Source organism: Chiloscyllium plagiosum, unplaced genomic scaffold, assembly GCF_037043375.1.
Source record: "Chiloscyllium plagiosum isolate Xiang-an unplaced genomic scaffold, Cpla_swu_hap1 HiC_scaffold_31, whole genome shotgun sequence".
Classification (NCBI taxonomy): Eukaryota; Metazoa; Chordata; class Chondrichthyes; order Orectolobiformes; family Hemiscylliidae; genus Chiloscyllium; species Chiloscyllium plagiosum.
In genome coordinates this window covers 76,061,150-76,085,729 of record NW_028270169.1, presented here as the reverse complement: position 1 = coordinate 76,085,729, position 24,580 = coordinate 76,061,150, and the positions used below count along the sequence as shown (strand labels likewise).

The 24,580-nt window shown below is 49.7% G+C and overlaps 4 non-coding genes across 4 annotated transcripts; all 4 read left to right on the top strand.

Moving 5' to 3' along the window:
* The first annotated feature begins 785 nt into the window (after positions 1 to 785).
* trnav-uac (transfer RNA valine (anticodon UAC)) lies at positions 786 to 858 on the top strand. Its single transcript has one exon. It is a non-coding gene; the product is annotated as a tRNA-Val (tRNA).
* A 2,858-nt stretch (positions 859 to 3,716) lies between these two features.
* On the top strand, positions 3,717 to 3,789 carry trnav-uac (transfer RNA valine (anticodon UAC)). The gene has a single exon. It is a non-coding gene; the product is annotated as a tRNA-Val (tRNA).
* A 2,858-nt stretch (positions 3,790 to 6,647) lies between these two features.
* trnav-uac (transfer RNA valine (anticodon UAC)) lies at positions 6,648 to 6,720 on the top strand. The gene has a single exon. It is a non-coding gene; the product is annotated as a tRNA-Val (tRNA).
* Positions 6,721 to 9,578: 2,858 nt separating this feature from the next.
* Positions 9,579 to 9,651, top strand: trnav-uac (transfer RNA valine (anticodon UAC)). The gene has a single exon. It is a non-coding gene; the product is annotated as a tRNA-Val (tRNA).
* The last annotated feature ends 14,929 nt before the right edge of the window (positions 9,652 to 24,580 follow it).

The following is a 24,580-nucleotide window of genomic DNA, read 5'->3' as shown; positions in this document are numbered from 1 at the left end:
ACATGTTATTGAATTTCTCCCATTTCCTTCATTTCCGTCCTGCGGACATCGGAAGGGAAAGGTAATCTAATCGAGTCTGTGATTGGTGAAATTCACTTTTTCATGGCCCATTCTTATTGTGTTCTTTCTTTCTCTCTTTTCAGCATTGTCTGGGAAGTGGTGGTGCACTCAGGCTCCAGTATGTTTGAAAGAGCAGTTTGGAATTGCCCTGTTGTTCGTTGTGAGATTACTTTATGACTCATGCCCCCGGCCTGTCTCACATTTTGCATTCATGCTCGCTGTGTCTGAAAATGCATTTGGTTTGCCAGTTTTGTTTGTGTTCCGTGTTAAATGCTTTCTGTTTTGCGATTCGCTCAATACCTTACGAATTAACAGGGTTTCTGAGGTAACTTGCAGCTGCAAAAATCCTCAACTGAGAATCTGGGAAAATTTCCCGGAGTATGGTCAGTCAGAGCAAAAGTAAGGAAGTCGTTCGTTTCTGCAGTGTCTTACAACGCTACCTTTCCCGTGAGCAGTCGAACAGACGAAATGATTGTGCCACAGACTGCGACGGCAAGCTCCGCTAAAAAGTAATCCTTTACAGCCGGTGTAAGCAACACAATGTTATTGGCGCACACCGCGTGGAAACAGATACTTCGGTGTATCTCGTCCATGCTCACCACATAGCCAAAATTAAAGAAGTCCCATTAAACAACGAGCGATTGGAAACAGAAAGGTGAAAGGTAAAATGGCTTCAACTTTCAGTGCTGGGTGCCACTGAGCCTTAGCAGTAGCGACTGCGCCTTGTTTCTGTAGTGTAGTGGTCATCACGTTCGCCTTACGCGCGAAAGGTCCCCAGTTCGAAACTGGGCAGAAACTGCTTTGTTCTTCGACTGCAGCATTTTACATGGACAGGAGCGGAGTTTTCTTGCTTGCTTTCCCATCTGCAAACCTGCCTTCGAATTTACTTGAACAAATCTGCTCTCGTAGTGAAATGTAATGCAACTCTATTTAATTACTGTGCAAAGCATTGTAAAGTTTTTCTCCAACCTGATTGTGATCATATGCCATTCTGTTTGAGAGTGTAGTTACCGCCTTCTGATCCTTCCACGAAAAGCAGTACCGCACTTGCATTCCTTGCGCAGGCGGCCCGTTTCCAAGACAGGGAAGAAGCTGATGCGCTGGTGTCACAGCGCACCGCGGATTCCTGAACAAGTCTGTCTGTCAAATGTACCCCCAAAGTCGTCTATGAAGGACATCATTTGGAAGCTGTCTGTCGTTATTTAACGTGCGAGAGTTGTTACCAGAGGTCCTGAATCATGTTTTGGAGCAGTTCGCACGTTAGTGGCTCATTCAACCAGCAACAGCAATGAAAGAAATTACACTCTCAGAGGAACCTCTGGACCTGTGCTTTGATAGCGTCGCTAGTATTAAGGTGCGCCCCGAGATCTAACCACATTGGAACTGAAACGGAGGAATCGACAGAGAGGCTACAGAATGACATCGCATCCATTTGGTTTTCTTTAAATCACTGACGAGCAGGAAAATGTAAACTGGGAGGGCGAGTGGAGAAGTGAGGCAGTTGTAGCTCTGGTGAAATTCCTTCTTTGTGATTCACTCAGCAACCAGAGACGTGTGAAGGTGACTCAGGCGTGAGAGCTCTTCACATCGAGAACAAAAAAGCACTCAAGGGCACTTAGCACCTCTTCCGGAGTGGGGGTGGGGTGAGCTAATTACCTTTTGACTTCTGTTACTATGTTCAGAAACTGCCTTTTAGATTGATGTGAACAGAAACTGCATTTCTAATAAGCACCGTGGAGTTTAGCAAAATTTATTGAGTCGCTTCTCGTCGACTCAGTTGGTATCCCTGTGGCTCATATCCAGGTGTGAACATCTCTGCAGCGAATTGCACGGGTAAGGCAAAAAGGCAAGGAAAGTGGCATCTCGAACCGGCTCCGAGGTCAGAGCATCCTCACAATGTGATCTGTCGTTCTCGGATTGTAATGCTACCTCCGGTTTTAGGGTGGAGAACATTCTTTGGGACTCTTATTCTGCAAAACAGACACAGTGACTGTAACTCTGCTGTGCGGTATGATGTGGAACACGGCCTGCTCAGCTTTGTGCATTTTCCCTGTAGTCCGGTGTGTTTCATGTTCCGTGTAAACGTGAAAGTTGTCCTGTTTCGATCAAAGGGTGAAATCATTTAGCAAAGCAAGAATCGAAATTGCAGTAATGTCAAGCAGCTCATGGTAATTTGACCAAATCATAACCGATCGCATGTTCTCACGCACTCACAGATACATTTGTAGTTGAAAAGATTCTGAGAAGATAGACTCAGCTTACCATTGATAGTTGTCTGGATTGATGGGCTATCATTATCTGCTGCGAAATTGATATTGTAGACGGGCACATCCCAGCAGTTGTGCGAGTCGGAGAGGGATCATGGAACCCTTTTCACGTGGCTTTGCATCGGTTGTTATGCAGGAGCACAATTGGAAGTGCAAGAAAATGGGGCAGCGCGGCTGGCTGGTAGTGTGGCCGAGCGGTCTAAGCCGCTGGATTAAGGCTCCAGTCTCGACAGAGGCGTGGGTTCGAATCCCACCGCTGCCATTTCTGCTGATCGCTTCCAACGACGCAGTTTGTTAAAATGCTGTTTCGACTCCTGCTGCATTTCTGTTGAAAACCGAAGAAAATTGGGTTTGCTTCCTGGGCAATTAACTGTGGTGTGGGAAAGTGCCGACTTTTCCGATGTCTGTGCTGTCATGATCGTGTTCGCCTCCCGCGTGGAAAATCGCAAACAGCTCTGCTGTCCCAGGCAAGTTGAGCGTTTACTGGAACCGAATGGCGACTGTGATTTCATTGCTGTTGTGAAACAAAGTCCTGCGGTGGCACGACTCGTCGTTATTTTGTTTTCTGGCCAATGGGAAAATCGTTCCAATGAATTGCGATGTCACATGTTATTGAATTTCTCCCATTTCCTTCATTTCCGTCCTGCGGACATCGGAAGGGAAAGGTAATCTAATCGAGTCTGTGATTGGTGAAATTCACTTTTTCATGGCCCATTCTTATTGTGTTCTTTCTTTCTCTCTTTTCAGCATTGTCTGGGAAGTGGTGGTGCACTCAGGCTCCAGTATGTTTGAAAGAGCAGTTTGGAATTGCCCTGTTGTTCGTTGTGAGATTACTTTATGACTCATGCCCCCGGCCTGTCTCACATTTTGCATTCATGCTCGCTGTGTCTGAAAATGCATTTGGTTTGCCAGTTTTGTTTGTGTTCCGTGTTAAATGCTTTCTGTTTTGCGATTCGCTCAATACCTTACGAATTAACAGGGTTTCTGAGGTAACTTGCAGCTGCAAAAATCCTCAACTGAGAATCTGGGAAAATTTCCCGGAGTATGGTCAGTCAGAGCAAAAGTAAGGAAGTCGTTCGTTTCTGCAGTGTCTTACAACGCTACCTTTCCCGTGAGCAGTCGAACAGACGAAATGATTGTGCCACAGACTGCGACGGCAAGCTCCGCTAAAAAGTAATCCTTTACAGCCGGTGTAAGCAACACAATGTTATTGGCGCACACCGCGTGGAAACAGATACTTCGGTGTATCTCGTCCATGCTCACCACATAGCCAAAATTAAAGAAGTCCCATTAAACAACGAGCGATTGGAAACAGAAAGGTGAAAGGTAAAATGGCTTCAACTTTCAGTGCTGGGTGCCACTGAGCCTTAGCAGTAGCGACTGCGCCTTGTTTCTGTAGTGTAGTGGTCATCACGTTCGCCTTACGCGCGAAAGGTCCCCAGTTCGAAACTGGGCAGAAACTGCTTTGTTCTTCGACTGCAGCATTTTACATGGACAGGAGCGGAGTTTTCTTGCTTGCTTTCCCATCTGCAAACCTGCCTTCGAATTTACTTGAACAAATCTGCTCTCGTAGTGAAATGTAATGCAACTCTATTTAATTACTGTGCAAAGCATTGTAAAGTTTTTCTCCAACCTGATTGTGATCATATGCCATTCTGTTTGAGAGTGTAGTTACCGCCTTCTGATCCTTCCACGAAAAGCAGTACCGCACTTGCATTCCTTGCGCAGGCGGCCCGTTTCCAAGACAGGGAAGAAGCTGATGCGCTGGTGTCACAGCGCACCGCGGATTCCTGAACAAGTCTGTCTGTCAAATGTACCCCCAAAGTCGTCTATGAAGGACATCATTTGGAAGCTGTCTGTCGTTATTTAACGTGCGAGAGTTGTTACCAGAGGTCCTGAATCATGTTTTGGAGCAGTTCGCACGTTAGTGGCTCATTCAACCAGCAACAGCAATGAAAGAAATTACACTCTCAGAGGAACCTCTGGACCTGTGCTTTGATAGCGTCGCTAGTATTAAGGTGCGCCCCGAGATCTAACCACATTGGAACTGAAACGGAGGAATCGACAGAGAGGCTACAGAATGACATCGCATCCATTTGGTTTTCTTTAAATCACTGACGAGCAGGAAAATGTAAACTGGGAGGGCGAGTGGAGAAGTGAGGCAGTTGTAGCTCTGGTGAAATTCCTTCTTTGTGATTCACTCAGCAACCAGAGACGTGTGAAGGTGACTCAGGCGTGAGAGCTCTTCACATCGAGAACAAAAAAGCACTCAAGGGCACTTAGCACCTCTTCCGGAGTGGGGGTGGGGTGAGCTAATTACCTTTTGACTTCTGTTACTATGTTCAGAAACTGCCTTTTAGATTGATGTGAACAGAAACTGCATTTCTAATAAGCACCGTGGAGTTTAGCAAAATTTATTGAGTCGCTTCTCGTCGACTCAGTTGGTATCCCTGTGGCTCATATCCAGGTGTGAACATCTCTGCAGCGAATTGCACGGGTAAGGCAAAAAGGCAAGGAAAGTGGCATCTCGAACCGGCTCCGAGGTCAGAGCATCCTCACAATGTGATCTGTCGTTCTCGGATTGTAATGCTACCTCCGGTTTTAGGGTGGAGAACATTCTTTGGGACTCTTATTCTGCAAAACAGACACAGTGACTGTAACTCTGCTGTGCGGTATGATGTGGAACACGGCCTGCTCAGCTTTGTGCATTTTCCCTGTAGTCCGGTGTGTTTCATGTTCCGTGTAAACGTGAAAGTTGTCCTGTTTCGATCAAAGGGTGAAATCATTTAGCAAAGCAAGAATCGAAATTGCAGTAATGTCAAGCAGCTCATGGTAATTTGACCAAATCATAACCGATCGCATGTTCTCACGCACTCACAGATACATTTGTAGTTGAAAAGATTCTGAGAAGATAGACTCAGCTTACCATTGATAGTTGTCTGGATTGATGGGCTATCATTATCTGCTGCGAAATTGATATTGTAGACGGGCACATCCCAGCAGTTGTGCGAGTCGGAGAGGGATCATGGAACCCTTTTCACGTGGCTTTGCATCGGTTGTTATGCAGGAGCACAATTGGAAGTGCAAGAAAATGGGGCAGCGCGGCTGGCTGGTAGTGTGGCCGAGCGGTCTAAGCCGCTGGATTAAGGCTCCAGTCTCGACAGAGGCGTGGGTTCGAATCCCACCGCTGCCATTTCTGCTGATCGCTTCCAACGACGCAGTTTGTTAAAATGCTGTTTCGACTCCTGCTGCATTTCTGTTGAAAACCGAAGAAAATTGGGTTTGCTTCCTGGGCAATTAACTGTGGTGTGGGAAAGTGCCGACTTTTCCGATGTCTGTGCTGTCATGATCGTGTTCGCCTCCCGCGTGGAAAATCGCAAACAGCTCTGCTGTCCCAGGCAAGTTGAGCGTTTACTGGAACCGAATGGCGACTGTGATTTCATTGCTGTTGTGAAACAAAGTCCTGCGGTGGCACGACTCGTCGTTATTTTGTTTTCTGGCCAATGGGAAAATCGTTCCAATGAATTGCGATGTCACATGTTATTGAATTTCTCCCATTTCCTTCATTTCCGTCCTGCGGACATCGGAAGGGAAAGGTAATCTAATCGAGTCTGTGATTGGTGAAATTCACTTTTTCATGGCCCATTCTTATTGTGTTCTTTCTTTCTCTCTTTTCAGCATTGTCTGGGAAGTGGTGGTGCACTCAGGCTCCAGTATGTTTGAAAGAGCAGTTTGGAATTGCCCTGTTGTTCGTTGTGAGATTACTTTATGACTCATGCCCCCGGCCTGTCTCACATTTTGCATTCATGCTCGCTGTGTCTGAAAATGCATTTGGTTTGCCAGTTTTGTTTGTGTTCCGTGTTAAATGCTTTCTGTTTTGCGATTCGCTCAATACCTTACGAATTAACAGGGTTTCTGAGGTAACTTGCAGCTGCAAAAATCCTCAACTGAGAATCTGGGAAAATTTCCCGGAGTATGGTCAGTCGGAGCAAAAGTAAGGAAGTCGTTCGTTTCTGCAGTGTCTTACAACGCTACCTTTCCCGTGAGCAGTCGAACAGACGAAATGATTGTGCCACAGACTGCGACGGCAAGCTCCGCTAAAAAGTAATCCTTTACAGCCGGTGTAAGCAACACAATGTTATTGGCGCACACCGCGTGGAAACAGATACTTCGGTGTATCTCGTCCATGCTCACCACATAGCCAAAATTAAAGAAGTCCCATTAAACAACGAGCGATTGGAAACAGAAAGGTGAAAGGTAAAATGGCTTCAACTTTCAGTGCTGGGTGCCACTGAGCCTTAGCAGTAGCGACTGCGCCTTGTTTCTGTAGTGTAGTGGTCATCACGTTCGCCTTACGCGCGAAAGGTCCCCAGTTCGAAACTGGGCAGAAACTGCTTTGTTCTTCGACTGCAGCATTTTACATGGACAGGAGCGGAGTTTTCTTGCTTGCTTTCCCATCTGCAAACCTGCCTTCGAATTTACTTGAACAAATCTGCTCTCGTACTGAAATGTAATGCAACTCTACTTAATTACTGTGCAAAGCATTGTAAAGTTTTTCTCCAACCTGATTGTGATCATATGCCATTCTGTTTGAGAGTGTAGTTACCGCCTTCTGATCCTTCCACGAAAAGCAGTACCGCACTTGCATTCCTTGCGCAGGCGGCCCGTTTCCAAGACAGGGAAGAAGCTGATGCGCTGGTGTCACAGCGCACCGCGGATTCCTGAACAAGTCTGTCTGTCAAATGTACCCCCAAAGTCGTCTATGAAGGACATCATTTGGAAGCTGTCTGTCGTTATTTAACGTGCGAGAGTTGTTACCAGAGGTCCTGAATCATGTTTTGGAGCAGTTCGCACGTTAGTGGCTCATTCAACCAGCAACAGCAATGAAAGAAATTACACTCTCAGAGGAACCTCTGGACCTGTGCTTTGATAGCGTCGCTAGTATTAAGGTGCGCCCCGAGATCTAACCACATTGGAACTGAAACGGAGGAATCGACAGAGAGGCTACAGAATGACATCGCATCCATTTGGTTTTCTTTAAATCACTGACGAGCAGGAAAATGTAAACTGGGAGGGCGAGTGGAGAAGTGAGGCAGTTGTAGCTCTGGTGAAATTCCTTCTTTGTGATTCACTCAGCAACCAGAGACGTGTGAAGGTGACTCAGGCGTGAGAGCTCTTCACATCGAGAACAAAAAAGCACTCAAGGGCACTTAGCACCTCTTCCGGAGTGGGGGTGGGGTGAGCTAATTACCTTTTGACTTCTGTTACTATGTTCAGAAACTGCCTTTTAGATTGATGTGAACAGAAACTGCATTTCTAATAAGCACCGTGGAGTTTAGCAAAATTTATTGAGTCGCTTCTCGTCGACTCAGTTGGTATCCCTGTGGCTCATATCCAGGTGTGAACATCTCTGCAGCGAATTGCACGGGTAAGGCAAAAAGGCAAGGAAAGTGGCATCTCGAACCGGCTCCGAGGTCAGAGCATCCTCACAATGTGATCTGTCGTTCTCGGATTGTAATGCTACCTCCGGTTTTAGGGTGGAGAACATTCTTTGGGACTCTTATTCTGCAAAACAGACACAGTGACTGTAACTCTGCTGTGCGGTATGATGTGGAACACGGCCTGCTCAGCTTTGTGCATTTTCCCTGTAGTCCGGTGTGTTTCATGTTCCGTGTAAACGTGAAAGTTGTCCTGTTTCGATCAAAGGGTGAAATCATTTAGCAAAGCAAGAATCGAAATTGCAGTAATGTCAAGCAGCTCATGGTAATTTGACCAAATCATAACCGATCGCATGTTCTCACGCACTCACAGATACATTTGTAGTTGAAAAGATTCTGAGAAGATAGACTCAGCTTACCATTGATAGTTGTCTGGATTGATGGGCTATCATTATCTGCTGCGAAATTGATATTGTAGACGGGCACATCCCAGCAGTTGTGCGAGTCGGAGAGGGATCATGGAACCCTTTTCACGTGGCTTTGCATCGGTTGTTATGCAGGAGCACAATTGGAAGTGCAAGAAAATGGGGCAGCGCGGCTGGCTGGTAGTGTGGCCGAGCGGTCTAAGCCGCTGGATTAAGGCTCCAGTCTCGACAGAGGCGTGGGTTCGAATCCCACCGCTGCCATTTCTGCTGATCGCTTCCAACGACGCAGTTTGTTAAAATGCTGTTTCGACTCCTGCTGCATTTCTGTTGAAAACCGAAGAAAATTGGGTTTGCTTCCTGGGCAATTAACTGTGGTGTGGGAAAGTGCCGACTTTTCCGATGTCTGTGCTGTCATGATCGTGTTCGCCTCCCGCGTGGAAAATCGCAAACAGCTCTGCTGTCCCAGGCAAGTTGAGCGTTTACTGGAACCGAATGGCGACTGTGATTTCATTGCTGTTGTGAAACAAAGTCCTGCGGTGGCACGACTCGTCGTTATTTTGTTTTCTGGCCAATGGGAAAATCGTTCCAATGAATTGCGATGTCACATGTTATTGAATTTCTCCCATTTCCTTCATTTCCGTCCTGCGGACATCGGAAGGGAAAGGTAATCTAATCGAGTCTGTGATTGGTGAAATTCACTTTTTCATGGCCCATTCTTATTGTGTTCTTTCTTTCTCTCTTTTCAGCATTGTCTGGGAAGTGGTGGTGCACTCAGGCTCCAGTATGTTTGAAAGAGCAGTTTGGAATTGCCCTGTTGTTAGTTGTAAGATTACTTTATGACTCATGCCCCCGGCCTGTCTCACATTTTGCATTCATGCTCGCTGTGTCTGAAAATGCATTTGGTTTGCCAGTTTTGTTTGTGTTCCGTGTTAAATGCTTTCTGTTTTGCGATTCGCTCAATACCTTACGAATTAACAGGGTTTCTGAGGTAACTTGCAGCTGCAAAAATCCTCAACTGAGAATCTGGGAAAATTTCCCGGAGTATGGTCAGTCGGAGCAAAAGTAAGGAAGTCTTTCGTTTCTGCAGTGTCTTACAACGCTACCTTTCCCGTGAACAGTCGAACAGACGAAATGATTGTGCCACAGACTGCGACGGCAAGCTCCGCTAAAAAGTAATCCTTTACAGCCGGTGTAAGCAACACAATGTTATTGGCGCACACCGCGTGGAAACAGATACTTCGGTGTATCTCGTCCATGCTCACCACATAGCCAAAATTAAAGAAGTCCCATTAAACAACGAGCGATTGGAAACAGAAAGGTGAAAGGTAAAATGGCTTCAACTTTCAGTGCTGGGTGCCACTGAGCCTTGGCAGTAGCGACTGCGCCTTGTTTCTGTAGTGTAGTGGTCATCACGTTCGCCTTACGCGCGAAAGGTCCCCAGTTCGAAACTGGGCAGAAACTGCTTTGTTCTTCAACTGCAGCATTTTACATGGACAAGAGCGGAGTTTTCTTGCTTGCTTTCCCATCTGCAAACCTGCCTTCGAATTTACTTGAACAAATCTGCTCTCGTAGTGAAATGTAATGCAACTCCATTTAATTACTGTGCAAAGCATTGTAAAGTTTTTCTGCAACCTGATTGTGATCATATGCCATTCTGTTTGAGAGTGTAGTTACCGCCTTCTGATCCTTCCACGAAAAGCAGTACCGCACTTGCATTCCTTGCGCAGGCGGCCCGTTTCCAAGACAGGGAAGAAGCTGATGCGCTGGTGTCACAGCGCACCGCGGATTCCTGAACAAGTCTGTCTGTCAAATGTACCCCCAAAGTCGTCTATGAAGGACATCATTTGGAAGCTGTCTGTCGTTATTTAACGTGCGAGAGTTGTTACCAGAGGTCCTGAATCATGTTTTGGAGCAGTTCGCACGTTAGTGGCTCATTCAACCAGCAACAGCAATGAAAGAAATTACACTCTCAGAGGAACCTCTGGACCTGTGCTTTGATAGCGTCGCTAGTATTAAGGTGCGCCCCGAGATCTAACCACATTGGAACTGAAACGGAGGAATCGACAGAGAGGCTACAGAATGACATCGCATCCATTTGGTTTTCTTTAAATCACTGACGAGCAGGAAAATGTAAACTGGGAGGGCGAGTGGAGAAGTGAGGCAGTTGTAGCTCTGGTGAAATTCCTTCTTTGTGATTCACTCAGCAACCAGAGACGTGTGAAGGTGACTCAGGCGTGAGAGCTCTTCACATCGAGAACAAAAAAGCACTCAAGGGCACTTAGCACCTCTTCCGGAGTGGGGGTGGGGTGAGCTAATTACCTTTTGACTTCTGTTACTATGTTCAGAAACTGCCTTTTAGATTGATGTGAACAGAAACTGCATTTCTAATAAGCACCGTGGAGTTTAGCAAAATTTATTGAGTCGCTTCTCGTCGACTCAGTTGGTATCCCTGTGGCTCATATCCAGGTGTGAACATCTCTGCAGCGAATTGCACGGGTAAGGCAAAAAGGCAAGGAAAGTGGCATCTCGAACCGGCTCCGAGGTCAGAGCATCCTCACAATGTGATCTGTCGTTCTCGGATTGTAATGCTACCTCCGGTTTTAGGGTGGAGAACATTCTTTGGGACTCTTATTCTGCAAAACAGACACAGTGACTGTAACTCTGCTGTGCGGTATGATGTGGAACACGGCCTGCTCAGCTTTGTGCATTTTCACTGTAGTCCGGTGTGTTTCATGTTCCGTGTAAACGTGAAAGTTGTCCTGTTTCGATCAAAGGGTGAAATCATTTAGCAAAGCAAGAATCGAAATTGCAGTAATGTCAAGCAGCTCATGGTAATTTGACCAAATCATAACCGATCGCATGTTCTCACGCACTCACAGATACATTTGTAGTTGAAAAGATTCTGAGAAGATAGACTCAGCTTACCATTGATAGTTGTCTGGATTGATGGGCTATCATTATCTGCTGCGAAATTGATATTGTAGACGGGCACATCCCAGCAGTTGTGCGAGTCGGAGAGGGATCATGGAACCCTTTTCACGTGGCTTTGCATCGGTTGTTATGCAGGAGCACAATTGGAAGTGCAAGAAAATGGGGCAGCGCGGCTGGCTGGTAGTGTGGCCGAGCGGTCTAAGCCGCTGGATTAAGTCTCCAGTCTCGACAGAGGCGTGGGTTCGAATCCCACCGCTGCCATTTCTGCTGATCGCTTCCAACGACGCAGTTTGTTAAAATGCTGTTTCGACTCCTGCTGCATTTCTGTTGAAAACCGAAGAAAATTGGGTTTGCTTCCTGGGCAATTAACTGTGGTGTGGGAAAGTGCCGACTTTTCCGATGTCTGTGCTGTCATGATCGTGTTCGCCTCCCGCGTGGAAAATCGCAAACAGCTCTGCTGTCCCAGGCAAGTTGAGCGTTTACTGGAACCGAATGGCGACTGTGATTTCATTGCTGTTGTGAAACAAAGTCCTGCGGTGGCACGACTCGTCGTTATTTTGTTTTATGGCCAATGGGAAAATCGTTCCAATGAATTGCGATGTCACATGTTATTGAATTTCTCCCATTTCCTTCATTTCCGTCCTGCGGACATCGGAAGGGAAAGGTAATCTAATCGAGTCTGTGATTGGTGAAATTCACTTTTTCATGGCCCATTCTTATTGTGTTCTTTCTTTCTCTCTTTTCAGCATTTTCTGGGAAGTGGTGGTGCACTCAGGCTCCAGTATGTTTGAAAGAGCAGTTTGGAATTGCCCTGTTGTTAGTTGTGAGATTACTTTATGACTCATGCCCCCGGCCTGTCTCACATTTTGCATTCATGCTCGCTGTGTCTGAAAATGCATTTGGTTTGCCAGTTTTGTTTGTGTTCCGTGTTTAATGCTTTCTGTTTGTGTGCTTTGCCGGTTTTACTGCAGCGTGTTAATGTTCAGTGTTTAAATTCCAACACGACTAGCTTACTTTGCTTATTGGAAATGCATCTCTGATGTGGGAGAGTGCACCCTCTCCAACCTGCCAGTGACCACGCTGTCGTGATCACATTCACCTCCCACACGAAAAGCCCGGGCCTCATACGGTTCCACTACTGCTTCATATTCCGGCCAAGTTGTGTCGTTCACTGTTTTTCCTGAAATCGAACGGAGATTGATATTACATCGCTGGTGTGAAACAAAATCCTACAGTGACTTTACTTGTCGTTATTTGGTGTTCTGACGAATGGTAAAATAATTCCGGTTAGTTGTGATGACATATGGTCTTACATTTCTTTCATTTCCTTCAATTCTGTCCTGGAGACGTGGGCAGCAGGCACTGCCGCATTGTTGATCGGATGGGCTAACTAATCTAAACGAGACTGTGTTTGGGAATATTCACTTTTCATGGCCCTTTCATATTCGGTTCTTTGTTTTCCCTCATTTCGGAGTTTTTCGGGAGGTGACATTGCACTAAGATTCCAATATATGTTGGGAGCATAATATGGAGTTGCTCTGCTGAAGGATCTGGGAGTCGTTTATGGCTGATTGCCCTCGGACTGTTCCCAGAACAGCATTAATGCTTCGAAATCTCTGAAAGTGCATTTTAAACAATTTCTCAGCTATTAGCCCCTATCCCAGTAAACCCTTCCTATCCATAAATTCATCCAATTGCCTTTGAAATCTTCTGAGTGTACTCGCCTCCTCCACTTCATCTGGTAGCTGATTACATACACGCACGGCCTTCTGTGTGGGAAAGGTGCCTCAAATCCTTTTTATATTTTACCTATTTCACCTTAAACCTTTGCTCTCCAGTTTTCAACTCACCGTATATTGCCGAAAGCAAAAAACTTCAGTATTCCGTTGACAAACCTTCCTTAAGGTCATGCCTGACGATGAAAGGAAAGTTGTCCCAGCATTTTCAGACTCGCCCTACATTCCAAACTGTGCGCCCCTGACAATTATACTTTGTGAGCAATTTCAAGTAATTTTCTTAATGTTTCAATGATGCCAGTTACGCTGGAGAACAACCAGCTCCTGGAAACATAAAGATGAAGCGTTGAACGGCTGTTAATTTTAGCACTGGACGACTCTGAAGACCAGCTACCTGCGGGGATGCTTTCTGTCGTGTAGTGGGTGTTGGAGTCACCTCATACACATAAACGCCCCGCGTCAAAATCCGGCACGAATAGCCTTATTCCCGATGGCAGCCTTTCAGACTGACATGAGCAGAGCTTTCTAACTTGCTGTTCATATCAGCAAACGTGACTTTGAATTTTCTCGCTCATACATGCTCGAGTGGTGAAAAATAATGCAACCCTGTTTCATTATGAGGTGAAACATTGTTACAGTTTTCTCCAACCTGGTTCTGAATATGCACAGATGTGTACAACACAGATGACCATTCTATTTCAGAGTTGAGTTACCGTGCTCTGATCCTTCCACTAAAAGCAGTACCACATTTACTTTCCTTGGGCAGATGGCCCGGTTCAAAGCCAAGGAGCTAAGGTTCCCCGCAAAATTCCTCAGCTGAGGACCTGGGCATGTTTCATAGGGAATGGTCAGTGGAGGCAACATTACGGAAGTCCTCGGTTCTGCAGTGTTGCTAAACACTAAATTGAAGCGCGATTGGATTTTTGTATTCTGAGACATAATTTAAACTGATTGGTAAAATAGGAATTGTTTCCTAATTAGAAACCAAATCAGATTTGTTTCACAGCCAAATGTTACATCTTTCCAATTTTCCAGTGCACGCTGAGACTGCTAGCTGGTCATCACAGGTATTTGTCAGCTGTCAGTTCTGAACAGCATTCACTCTCATTTAAAGGTGGAGGGCACACCTTCCACGTCATAACACTGTTCTCATCACAAAATCCTGCAGCTTAGAAGCTGTCTTGGGACCAGGGGTTGGATTGCAGCCGTAACCGTATTAAATGTAAAATTTTCACACGGGAAGCGCCGTTCATGAGGGGGGAGTTTCTGTCAGCTGTGTCCCAGGGCTGTGCAGGGAGCTGCAGTGACCACCTTTTGTTGACAGCGGGGGGACTGGAGAGAGCATGTTTGTCCTTATCGTGCTCCGTGTGGGGTCAGGGAATACAGAATCATCAATAGTTTGGGTTGCAATTCAATCTTGCCATGGATTTTCCGGTTTGAATGGAGGTAGGGTGGTATTCCCATAGTCTGATCTGGAACAACCAAAGCTCCATACCTGGATGGTCTCAAACTACCAACCTTTATCTTGCAGCCCGCTGCTGCCTATTTGAGCCACACAGCCTGCCACCAACCAGGCATGCCGATTTCTCTAAAGCAGGAAGGTTAGCGGGGATCTGAACGGCGGTGAACAGCTGGAGCTCTCACTGTCTTCAGAGTCTGTCACCAATTTTCTGCTTTCATCACCGAGAGTGTCAGAGAGCTTGACGGGGTCTGCAAACACCCAGAGGGAAAGGAACAATCACAAACTGGAAGATACCCAGGCCCATCGATGTGAATACTTGAGGTACGTCACTTGTGGTTCTGGTACTGGGATAACTCAAGCCCATGGTTTGACAGAAACTGGAGATAAAATACAGCGCTTCACGACGCTCAGCTCAACTATCTATCATTAAGAAACAATGTGTGGGTGATCTGCCCCTCTCGGGGACCTAGCCATCCTTCCCATTGTGTACGGGATCTGTCCCCTCTCAGGGACACTGCCATCCTTCCCAATGTGTGGTTGATCTGTCCCTCTCTCAGGGACCATGCCATCCTTCGCAATGTGTGGGTGATCAGGCCCCTGTTAGGGACCATGCCATCCTTCCCATGGTGTGGGTGATCTGCCAACTCTCAGGGACACTGCCATCCCTCGCAATCTGTGGGTGATCTGCCCCCTCTCAGGGACACTGCCATTCTTCCCAATGTGTTGGTGAACTGGCCCCTCTCATGGACGATGCCATCCTTCCCAATGTGTGGGTGATCTGCCCCTCTCAGAGATCCATTGTGTGGGTGATCTGCCCCCACTTAGAGACCCTGCCATCCTTCGCAATCTGTGGGTGATCTGCCCCCTCTCAGGGGCACTGCCATTCTTCCCAATGTGTGGGTGATCTGCCCTCTCTCAGAGACCCTGCTAATCTTCCCATTGTGTGGGGGATCTGCCCCCTCTCAGGAACACTACCATCCTCCACAATGTTTGGGTGACCTGTCCCCTCTCAGGGACCCTGATTTCCTTCACTATTGTATGAGTGATCTGCCCCCTCTCAGGGACCCTGCCATCTTTCCCAATGTGTGGGCGACCAGAGCCCTCTCAGAGACACTGCCATCCTTCCGAATGTGTGGATGATTTGTCCCCTCTCACGGACACTGCCATCCTTCCCAATGTGTGGGTGACCTGCCCTCTCTCAGGAACAATGCCATCCTTCCCAATGTGTGGGTGATATGCCCATTCTCAGGGACACTGCCATTCTTACCAATGTGTGGGTGATCTGCCCTCACTCAGGGATCCTGTCACCCTTCCCAATGTGTCGGTGACCTGCCCCCTCTCAGGGACAATGCCATCCTTCCCAATGTGTGGGTGATATGCCCACTCTCAGGGTCCCTGCCATCCTTCCCAATGCGTGGGTGTTCTGCCCTCTCTCCGGGACCCTGCCATCCTTCCCAGTGTATGGGAGATCTGTACCCTCTCATGGACACTGCCATCCTTCTCAATGTGTGGGTGATCTGTCCCCTCTAAGGGACACTGCCATCCTTCCCAATGTGTGGGTGACATGCCCGCTCTCGGGAACCCTGCGATCCTTCCTAATGTGTGGGTGATCTGCCCCCTCTCAGGGAACCGCCATCCTTCCCAACGTGTGGGTTATTTGCCCCCTCTCAGGGAACCCTGCAATCCTTCCCAATGTATGGGTGATCTGTCCCTCTGATGGACACTGCCATCCTTCCCAATGTGTGGGTGTGCTGTCCCCTCTCATGGACCCTGCCATCCTTCCCAATGTGTATCAGATCTGTCCCCTTTCAAGGATCCTGCCATCCTTCCCAATGTGTGGGTGATCTACCCCTCTCAGAAACACTGCCAACCTTCCCAATGTGTGGGTGATCTGGCCCTCTCAGGGACACAGCCATCCTTCACAATGTGTGGGTAATCTGCCCCCTCTCAGCGACCCTGCCATCCTCCCCAATGTGTGGGTGATCTGCACCCTCTCAGGAACACTGCCATCCTTTCCAATGTGTGGGCGATCTGTCCCCTCTCAGGGACCCTGCCATTCTTCCATTGTACCGTTGATCTGCCCTCTCTCAGGGACCCAGACCTCCTTCCCAATGTGTGGGTGATCTGCCCCCCTCAGAGATCCTGTCATCTTTCCCATAGTGTGGGTGATCTGCCCACTGTCAGGGACACTGCAATCCTACCCAATGTTTGGGTGACCTGCCACCGCACAGGGACCCTGCCATCCTTACCAATATGTGGGTGATTTGCCCCCTCTCAGGGACCCTGCCATCCTTCCCAATGTGTGGGTTATATGCGCTCTCCCAGGGACCCTGCCATCCTCCCCAGTGTGTGAGTGATCTGTCCCTCTCAGGGTCACTGCTATCCTTCACAATGTATGGGTGATCTGGCCCCTCTCAGTGTCCCTGCCATCATTCCCGATGTGTGGGTGATCTGTCCCTCTCAGGGACCCTGCCATCCTTCCCAATGTGTGGGTTTTATGCCCTCTCCCAGGGACCCTGCCATCCTTTAATGTGTGGGTGATTTGCCCCCTCTCAGGGACACTACCATCCTTCCCAGAGTAGGGGTGATCTGTCCCTCTGATGGACCCTGCCATCCTTCCCAATGTGTGGGTGATCTGTCCCCTCTCAGGGACCCTGCCATCCTTCCTAATGTGTGGGTGATCTGCCCCGCTCAGAGATACTGCCAATCTTCGCAATGTGTGAGTGACCTGCTCCGTCTCAGGAACCCTGCCATCCTTCCCTTTGTGTGGGTGACATGATCCCTCTCAGGGACCATGCCATCCTTCCCAATGTGTGGGTGATCTGCCCACTCTCAGGGACCCTGCCATCCTTCCAAATGTGTGGGTGATCTGCTCCGTCTCAGGGACACTGCCATCCAGCACAATGTGTGGGTGATCTGCCCCCTCACAGGGATACTGCCATCCTTTCCATTGTGTGGGTGATCTGCCCCTTGTCAGGGACCCTGCCATCCTTCCCAATGTGTGGGTGATCTGCCCCTCTCAGGGACCCTGCCATCGTTACCAATGTGTGGGTGATCAGGCCGCCTGGAGAAAGTGAGGACTGCAGATGCTGGAGATCAGAGCAGAAAATGTGTTGCTGGAAAAGCGCAGCATTCCTGAAGAAGAGCTTATGCCCGAAACGTCGATTCTCCTGTCCTGCTGCGCTTTTCCAGCAACACATTTTCTGCTCTGATCTGGCCCCCTTGCAGGGATCCTGCCATCATTCCCTACGTGTGGATGACCTGTCAATCTCAGGGAACCTGCTCTCCTTCCCAATGTGTTGGTGATCTGTTCCCTCTCAGGAACACTGCCATCCTTTCCAATGTGTGGGTGATCTGTCCCCTCTCAGGGACCCTGCCATTCTTCCATTGTACCGTTGATCTGCCCTCTCTCAGGGACCCAGACCTCCTTCCCAATGTGTGGGTGATCTGCCCCCCTCAGAGATCCTGTCATCTTTCCCATAGTGTGGGTGATCTGCCCACTGTCAGGGACACTGCAATCCTACCCAATGTTTGGGTGACCTGCCACCGCACAGGGACCCTGCCATCCTTACCAATATGTGGGTGATTTGCCCCCTCTCAGGGACCCTGCCATCCTTCCCAATGTGTGGGTTATATGCGCTCTCCCAGGGACCCTGCTATCCTCCCCAGTGTGAGTGATCTGTCCCTCTCAGGGTCACTGCTATCCTTCACAATGTATGGGTGATCTGGCCCCTCTCAGTGTCCCTGCCATCATTCCCGATGTGTGGGTGATCTGTCCCTCTCAGGGACCCTGCCATCCTTCCCAATGTGTGGGTTTTATGCCCTCTCCCAGGGACCCTGCCATCCTTTAATGTGTGGGTGATTTGCCCCCTCTCAGGGACACTACCATCCTTCCCAGAGTAGGGGTGATCTGTCCCTCTGATGGACCCTGCCATCCTTCCCAATGTGTGGGTGATCTGTCCCCTCTCAGGGACCCCGCCATCCTTCCGAATGTGTCGGTGATCGGTCCCCTCTCAGGGACCCTGCCATCCTTCCTAATGTGTGGGTGATCTGCCCCGCTCAGAGATACTGCCAATCTTCGCAATGTGTGAGTGACCTGCTCCGTCTCAGTGACCCTGCCATCCTTCCCTTTGTGTGGGTGACATGATCCCTCTCAGGGACCATGCCATCCTTCCCAATGTGTGGGTGATCTGCCCACTCTCAGGGACCCTGCCATCCTTCCAAATGTGTGGGTGATCTGCTCCGTCTCAGGGACACTGCCATCCAGCACAATGTGTGGGTGATCTGCCCCCTCACAGGGATACTGCCATCCTTTCCATTGTGTGGGTGATCTGCCCCTTGTCAGGGACCCTGCCATCCTTCCCAATGTGTGGGTGATCTGCCCCTCTCAGGGACCCTGCCATCGTTACCAATGTGTGGGTGATCAGGCCGCCTGGAGAAAGTGAGGACTGCAGATGCTGGAGATCAGAGCAGAAAATGTGTTGCTGGAAAAGCGCAGCATTCCTGAAGAAGAGCTTATGCCCGAAACGTCGATTCTCCTGTCCTGCTGCGCTTTTCCAGCAACACATTTTCTGCTCTGATCTGGCCCCCTTGCAGGGATCCTGCCATCATTCCCTACGTGTGGATGACCTGTCAATCTCAGGGAACCTGCTCTCCTTCCCAATGTGTTGGTGATCTGTTCCCTCTCAGGGATAATGCCATCCTTCCCAATGTGTGGGTGATCTGCCTCCTCTGAGTGACCCTGCCATCCTTCGCAATGTATGCGTGATCTGCTCCCTCTCAGGGACACTTCTGTTCTTTCCAATGTGTTGGTGATCTGACCCCTCTTAGGGACAATGCCATCCTTCCCATTGTATGGGTGATCTGTCCCCCTCTCATCGACCCTGCTATCCTTCCCATTGTGTGGGTGATCTGCCCACTCCCAGGAACACCGCCATCCTCCACAATGTTTGGATGATCTGTCCTCTCTCAGGGACCCTGACATCGTTCCCAATGTGTGGGTAATCTGCCCCCTCACAGGGACCATGCCATCCTTCCCAATGTGTGGGGGATCTCTCCCTCACAGGGACACAGACATCCTTCTCAATGTGTGGGTGACTTGCCCTCTCTCAGGGACCCTGCCATCCTTACCAATGTGTGTGTGATCTGATCCCTCTCAGGGACCCTGCCATCCTTCCCAATGTATGGGTGAACTGTACAATCTCAGGGACCCTGACATCCTTCCCAATGCGTGGGTGGTCTGCCCCCTCTCAGTGACATTGCCATCCTTCCCAATATATGGGTGATCTTCCCCCTCTCAGGGACACTGCAATCATTCCCAATGTGTGGGTGATCTGCCCCCTCACAGGGACACTGCCATCCTTCCCATTGCGTGGGTGATCTGCCCCCTGTCAGGGACCCTGCCATCCTTCCCAATGTGTGGATGATCTGCCCCCTCTCAGTGATCCTGGAATCCTTCCCAATGTGATGATGTTCTTCTCCCTCTCAGGGACCCTGATAATCTTCCCAATGTGTGGTTGTTCTGTCCCTCTCAGTGATCCTGCCATCCTTCCCAATGTTTGGGTGATCTGTCCCTCTCTAGGATCCCGATATCCTTCCCATTTTGTGAAGGATCTGTACCCTCTCAGACACCTGCCATCGTTCCCAATATGTGGGTGATCTGTCCTTCTCAGGGACACTGCCATCCTTCGCAATGTGTGGGTGATCTGTCCCCTCTCAGGGACACTGCTATCCTTCCCATTGTGGGGGTGATCTGCCTCCTCTCAGGAACACTGCCATCCTTCCCAATGTGTGTGTGATCTGCCCCTCTCAGTAACACTGCCATTCTTCCCAATGTGTTGGTGATCTGCCCCCTCTTAGGGACCATGCCATCCTTCCCATTGTATGGATGAGCTGTCCCCCTCTCATCGACCCTGCTATCCTTCCCATTGTGTGGGTGATCTGCCCACTCCCAGGAACACCGCCATCCTCCACAATGTTTGGATGATCTGTCCTCTCTCAGGAACCCTGACATCGTTCCCAATGTGTGGGTAATCTGCCCCCTCACAGGGACCCTGCCATCCTTCCCAAAGTGTGGGGGATCGCTCCCTCACAGGGACCCAGACATCCTTCCCAATGTGTGGGTGATCTGATCCCTCTCAGGGACCCTGCCATCCTTCCCAATGTATGGGTGAACTGTACAATCTCAGGGACCCTGACATCCTTCCCAATGCGTGGGTGGTCTGCCCCCTCTCAGTGACATTGCCATCCTTCCCAATATATAGGTGATCTGCCCCCTCTCAGGGACACTGCAATCATTCTCAATGTGAGGGTGATCTGCCCCCTCACAGGGACACTGCCATCCTTCCCATTGTGTGGGTGATCTGCCCGCTGTCAGGGACCCTGCCATCCTTCCCAATGTGTGGATGATCTGCCCCCTCTCAGTGATCCTGGAATCCTTCCCAATGTGATGATATTCTTCTCCCTCTCAGGGACCCTGATAGTCTTCCCAATGTGTTGTTGTTCTGTCCCTCTCAGTGATCCTGCCATCCTTCCCAATGTTTGGGTGATCTGTCCCTCTCTAGGATCCCGATATCCTTCCCATTTTGTGAAGGATCTTTACCCTCTCAGGCACCTGCCATCGTTCCCAATATGTGGGTGATCTGTCCTTCTCAGGGACACTGCCATCCTTCCCAATGTGTGGGTGATCTGTCCCCTCTCAGGGACACTGCAATCATTCCCATTGTGTGTGAATGATCTGCCTCCTCTCAGGAACACTGCCATCCTTCCCAATGTGTGAGTGATCTGCCCCTCTCATGAACACTGCCATTCTTCCCAATGTGTTGGTGATCTGCCCCCTCTTAGGGACCATGCCATCCTTCCCATTTTATGGGTGATCTGCCCCCTCTCAGAGACCCTGCTATCCTTCCCATTGTGTGGGTGATCTGCCACTTTCAGGAACACTGACATCCTCCACAAAGTTTGGGTGATCTGTCCCCTTTCAGGGACCCTGCCATCCTTCCCAATGTTTGGGTGATCTGTCCCTCTCTAGGATCCCGCTATCCTACCCATTTTGTGAGGGATCTGTACCCTCTCAGGGAACTGCCATCATTCCCAATATGTGAGTGATCTGTCCTTCTCAGGGACCCTGCCATCCATCCCAATGTGTGGGTGATCTGTCCCCTCTCCAATACCCTGCCATCCTTTCCAATGTGTGGGTTATCTGTCCCCTCCCAGGGACACTGCAAATCTTCCCAATGTGTGGTTGATCTGCTGCTCTCAGAGATACTGCCATTCTTTCCAATGCGTGGGTGACCTGCCCCTCTCAGAGATACTGCCATCCTTCCCAATGTGTGAGTGATCTGCCCCCTATCAGTGACCCTGCCATCCTTCCCAATGTGTGAGTGATCTGTCCCTCTCAGGGACCCAGACATCCTTCCCAATATGTGGGTGATCTTTCCCCCCTCTCAGCGACCCTGCCATCCTCCCCACAGTGTGGGTGAAATGGCCCCTCTCAATTTCCCTGCCATCCTTCCCAATGTGTAAGTGATCTAACCCCCTCTCACGGGCCCTGCCATCCTCCTCAATGTGTGGGTGATATGTCCCTCTCGCGGACACGGCCCTCCTTCTCAATGTGTGGGCGATTTGGCCTCTCTCAGTGTCCCTGCCATCCTTCCCAATATGTAGGTGATCTGTCCACTCTCAGGTACCCTGCAAATCGTCCCAGTGTGAGGTTGATCTGTCCCTCTCAGGGTCACTGCCATCCTTCCCAATGTGGGGGTGATCTGCCCCCTCTCATTGACACTGCAATCCTTCCCAGTGTGAGGTTGATCTGTCCCTCTCAGGGTCACTGCCATCCTTCCCAATGTGGGGGTGATCTGCCCCCTCTCATTGACACTGCAATCCTTCCCAGTGTGTGGGTGATCTGATACGTCTCAGAGCCCCTGTTTTCCTTCCCCAATGTGTGGGTGACCTCCCCCTATCAGTGTCCCTGCCATCCTTCCCAATATGTGGGTGATCTGTCCCCTCTCAGGGACCCTGCAAATCTTCCCAATGTGAGTTTGATCTGTCCCTCTCAGGGACACTGCCATCCTTCCTAATGTGTGGGTGATCTGCCCACTCTCAGGGAGCCTGCCATCCTTCGCAATCTGTGGGTGACCTGCCCCCTCTGAGGTATACTGCCATCCTCTCCAATGTGTTGGTGATCTGCCGCTCTCAGTGATGCTGCTATCCTTCCCATTGTGTGTGTGATCTGCCCACTCTCAGGGACACTGCCATCCTCCACAATGTGTGTGTGATCTGGCCCGTCTCAGGGACCCTGCCGTCCTTCCCATTGTGTGAGTGATCTGACCCCTCTCAGAGATCCTGCTATCCTTCCCATTGTGTGGGTGATCTGACCCCTCTCAGAGATCCTGTTATCGTTCCCAATGTGTGGGTGATCAGGCCCTCTCAGAGATCCTGCTTTCCTTCCCAATGTGTGGGTGACCTTCCCCTCTCAGGTACCCTGCCATCCTTCCCAATGTGTGGGTGATCTGCCCCCTCTGAGGTACACTGCCATCCTTTCCAATGTGTTGGTGATCGGCCCCCTATCAGGAATCCTCCCATTCTCCACAATGTTTGGGTGATCTGCTCCCTCTCAGGAACACTGCCATTCTTCCCAATGTGTGGGTGATCTGCCCACTCTCAGGGACCCTGGCATCCTTCAAATTGTGTGGGTGATCTGTCCCCTCTCAGGGACCCTGCCATCCTTCCCAATGGGTGGTTTGTCTGTCCCTCCCAGGGACGCTGCCATCCTTCCCAGTGTGTGGGTGTACTGTCCTTCTCAGGGACCCTGCCATCCTTCCCAATGTGTGGGGTTTTGTCCCTTCTCAGGGACCCTGCCATCCTTCCCAATGTGAGGTTGATCTGTCCCCTCTCAGGGACACTGCAATCCTTCACAAAGTGTGGGTTATCTGCCGCTCTCAGGGACCCTGTAAACATTACCAATGTTTGGTGATCTGGCCCCTCTCAGAGACCCTGCCTATCATCCCAATGTGTGAGTGATCGGCACCTCTTAGGGACCCTGGCATCCTTGCCAATGTGTAGGTGATCTGCCCACTCTCGGGGACCCTGCCATCCTCCCCAATGTGTGGGTGATATGTCCCTCTCAGGGTCACTGCCATCCTTCCCAATGTGTGGGTGATCTTCCCATTCTCAGGGACCCTGCCATCCTTCACAATGTATGGGTTATCTGGCCCCTCTCAGTATTCCTGCCATCATTTCCAATGGGTGGGTGATCTGTCTCTCTCAGGGACCCTGCCATCCTTTCCAATGTGTGTGTGATCTGCTCCCTCTCATGGACCCTGCCATCCTTCCCAATGTTTGGGTGATCTGTACAATCTCTGAGACTCTGCCATCCTTACCAATATGTGGGTGATCTGCCCTCTCTTGGAAATCTGCCATCCTCCCCAATGTGTGGGTGATCTGTCCCTCTCAGGTCAGTGCCATCCTTCCCAATGTGTGGGTCATCTGGCCCCTCTCAGTGACCCTGCCATCCTTCCCAATCTGTGGGTGATTTGCCCCCTCTCAGGGTCCCTGCTATTCTTCTCAATGTATGGGTGATCTGTCCCTCTGATGGACCATGCCATCCGTCCCAATGTGTGGGTGATCTGTCCCTTCTCAGGGATCCTGGCATCCTTCCCATTATATCGGTGATCTGCCCCCTCTCAGAGACACTGCCAATCTTCCCAATGTGTGGGTGATCTGCCCCTCAAAGCAGATGCTGCCATCGTTCCAAATGAGTGGGCGATCTGCCCCCGCACAGGGACCCTGCCATCCTTCACAATGTTTGGGTTAACTTACCCTCTCAGGGACACTGCCATCCTTCTCAATGTGGGTGATCTGGCCCCTCTCAGTGTCCCTGCCATCCTTCCTAATGTGAGGTTGATCAATTTCCCCTCAGGGAGGCTGCCATCCTTCCCAATATGTGGGTGAACTGCCCCCTCTCAGGGACACTGCCATCCTTCTCCATGTGGGTGATCTGGCCTCTCTTCGTGTCCCTGCTATCCTTCCCAATGTGAGCTTGATCTGTCCCCCTTCAGGGACCCTGCGATCCTTCCCATTTTATCGTTGATCTGCCCCCTGTCAGGGATCCTGCTATCCTTCCCACTATGTGGATGATCTACCCCCTCTCAGAGACACTGCCATCCGTCCCAAAGTGTGGGTTATCTGCCGCTCTCAGGGACCCTGCAAACCTTACCAATGTGTGGGCGACCTGCCCCCTCTCAGTGATCCGGCCATCATT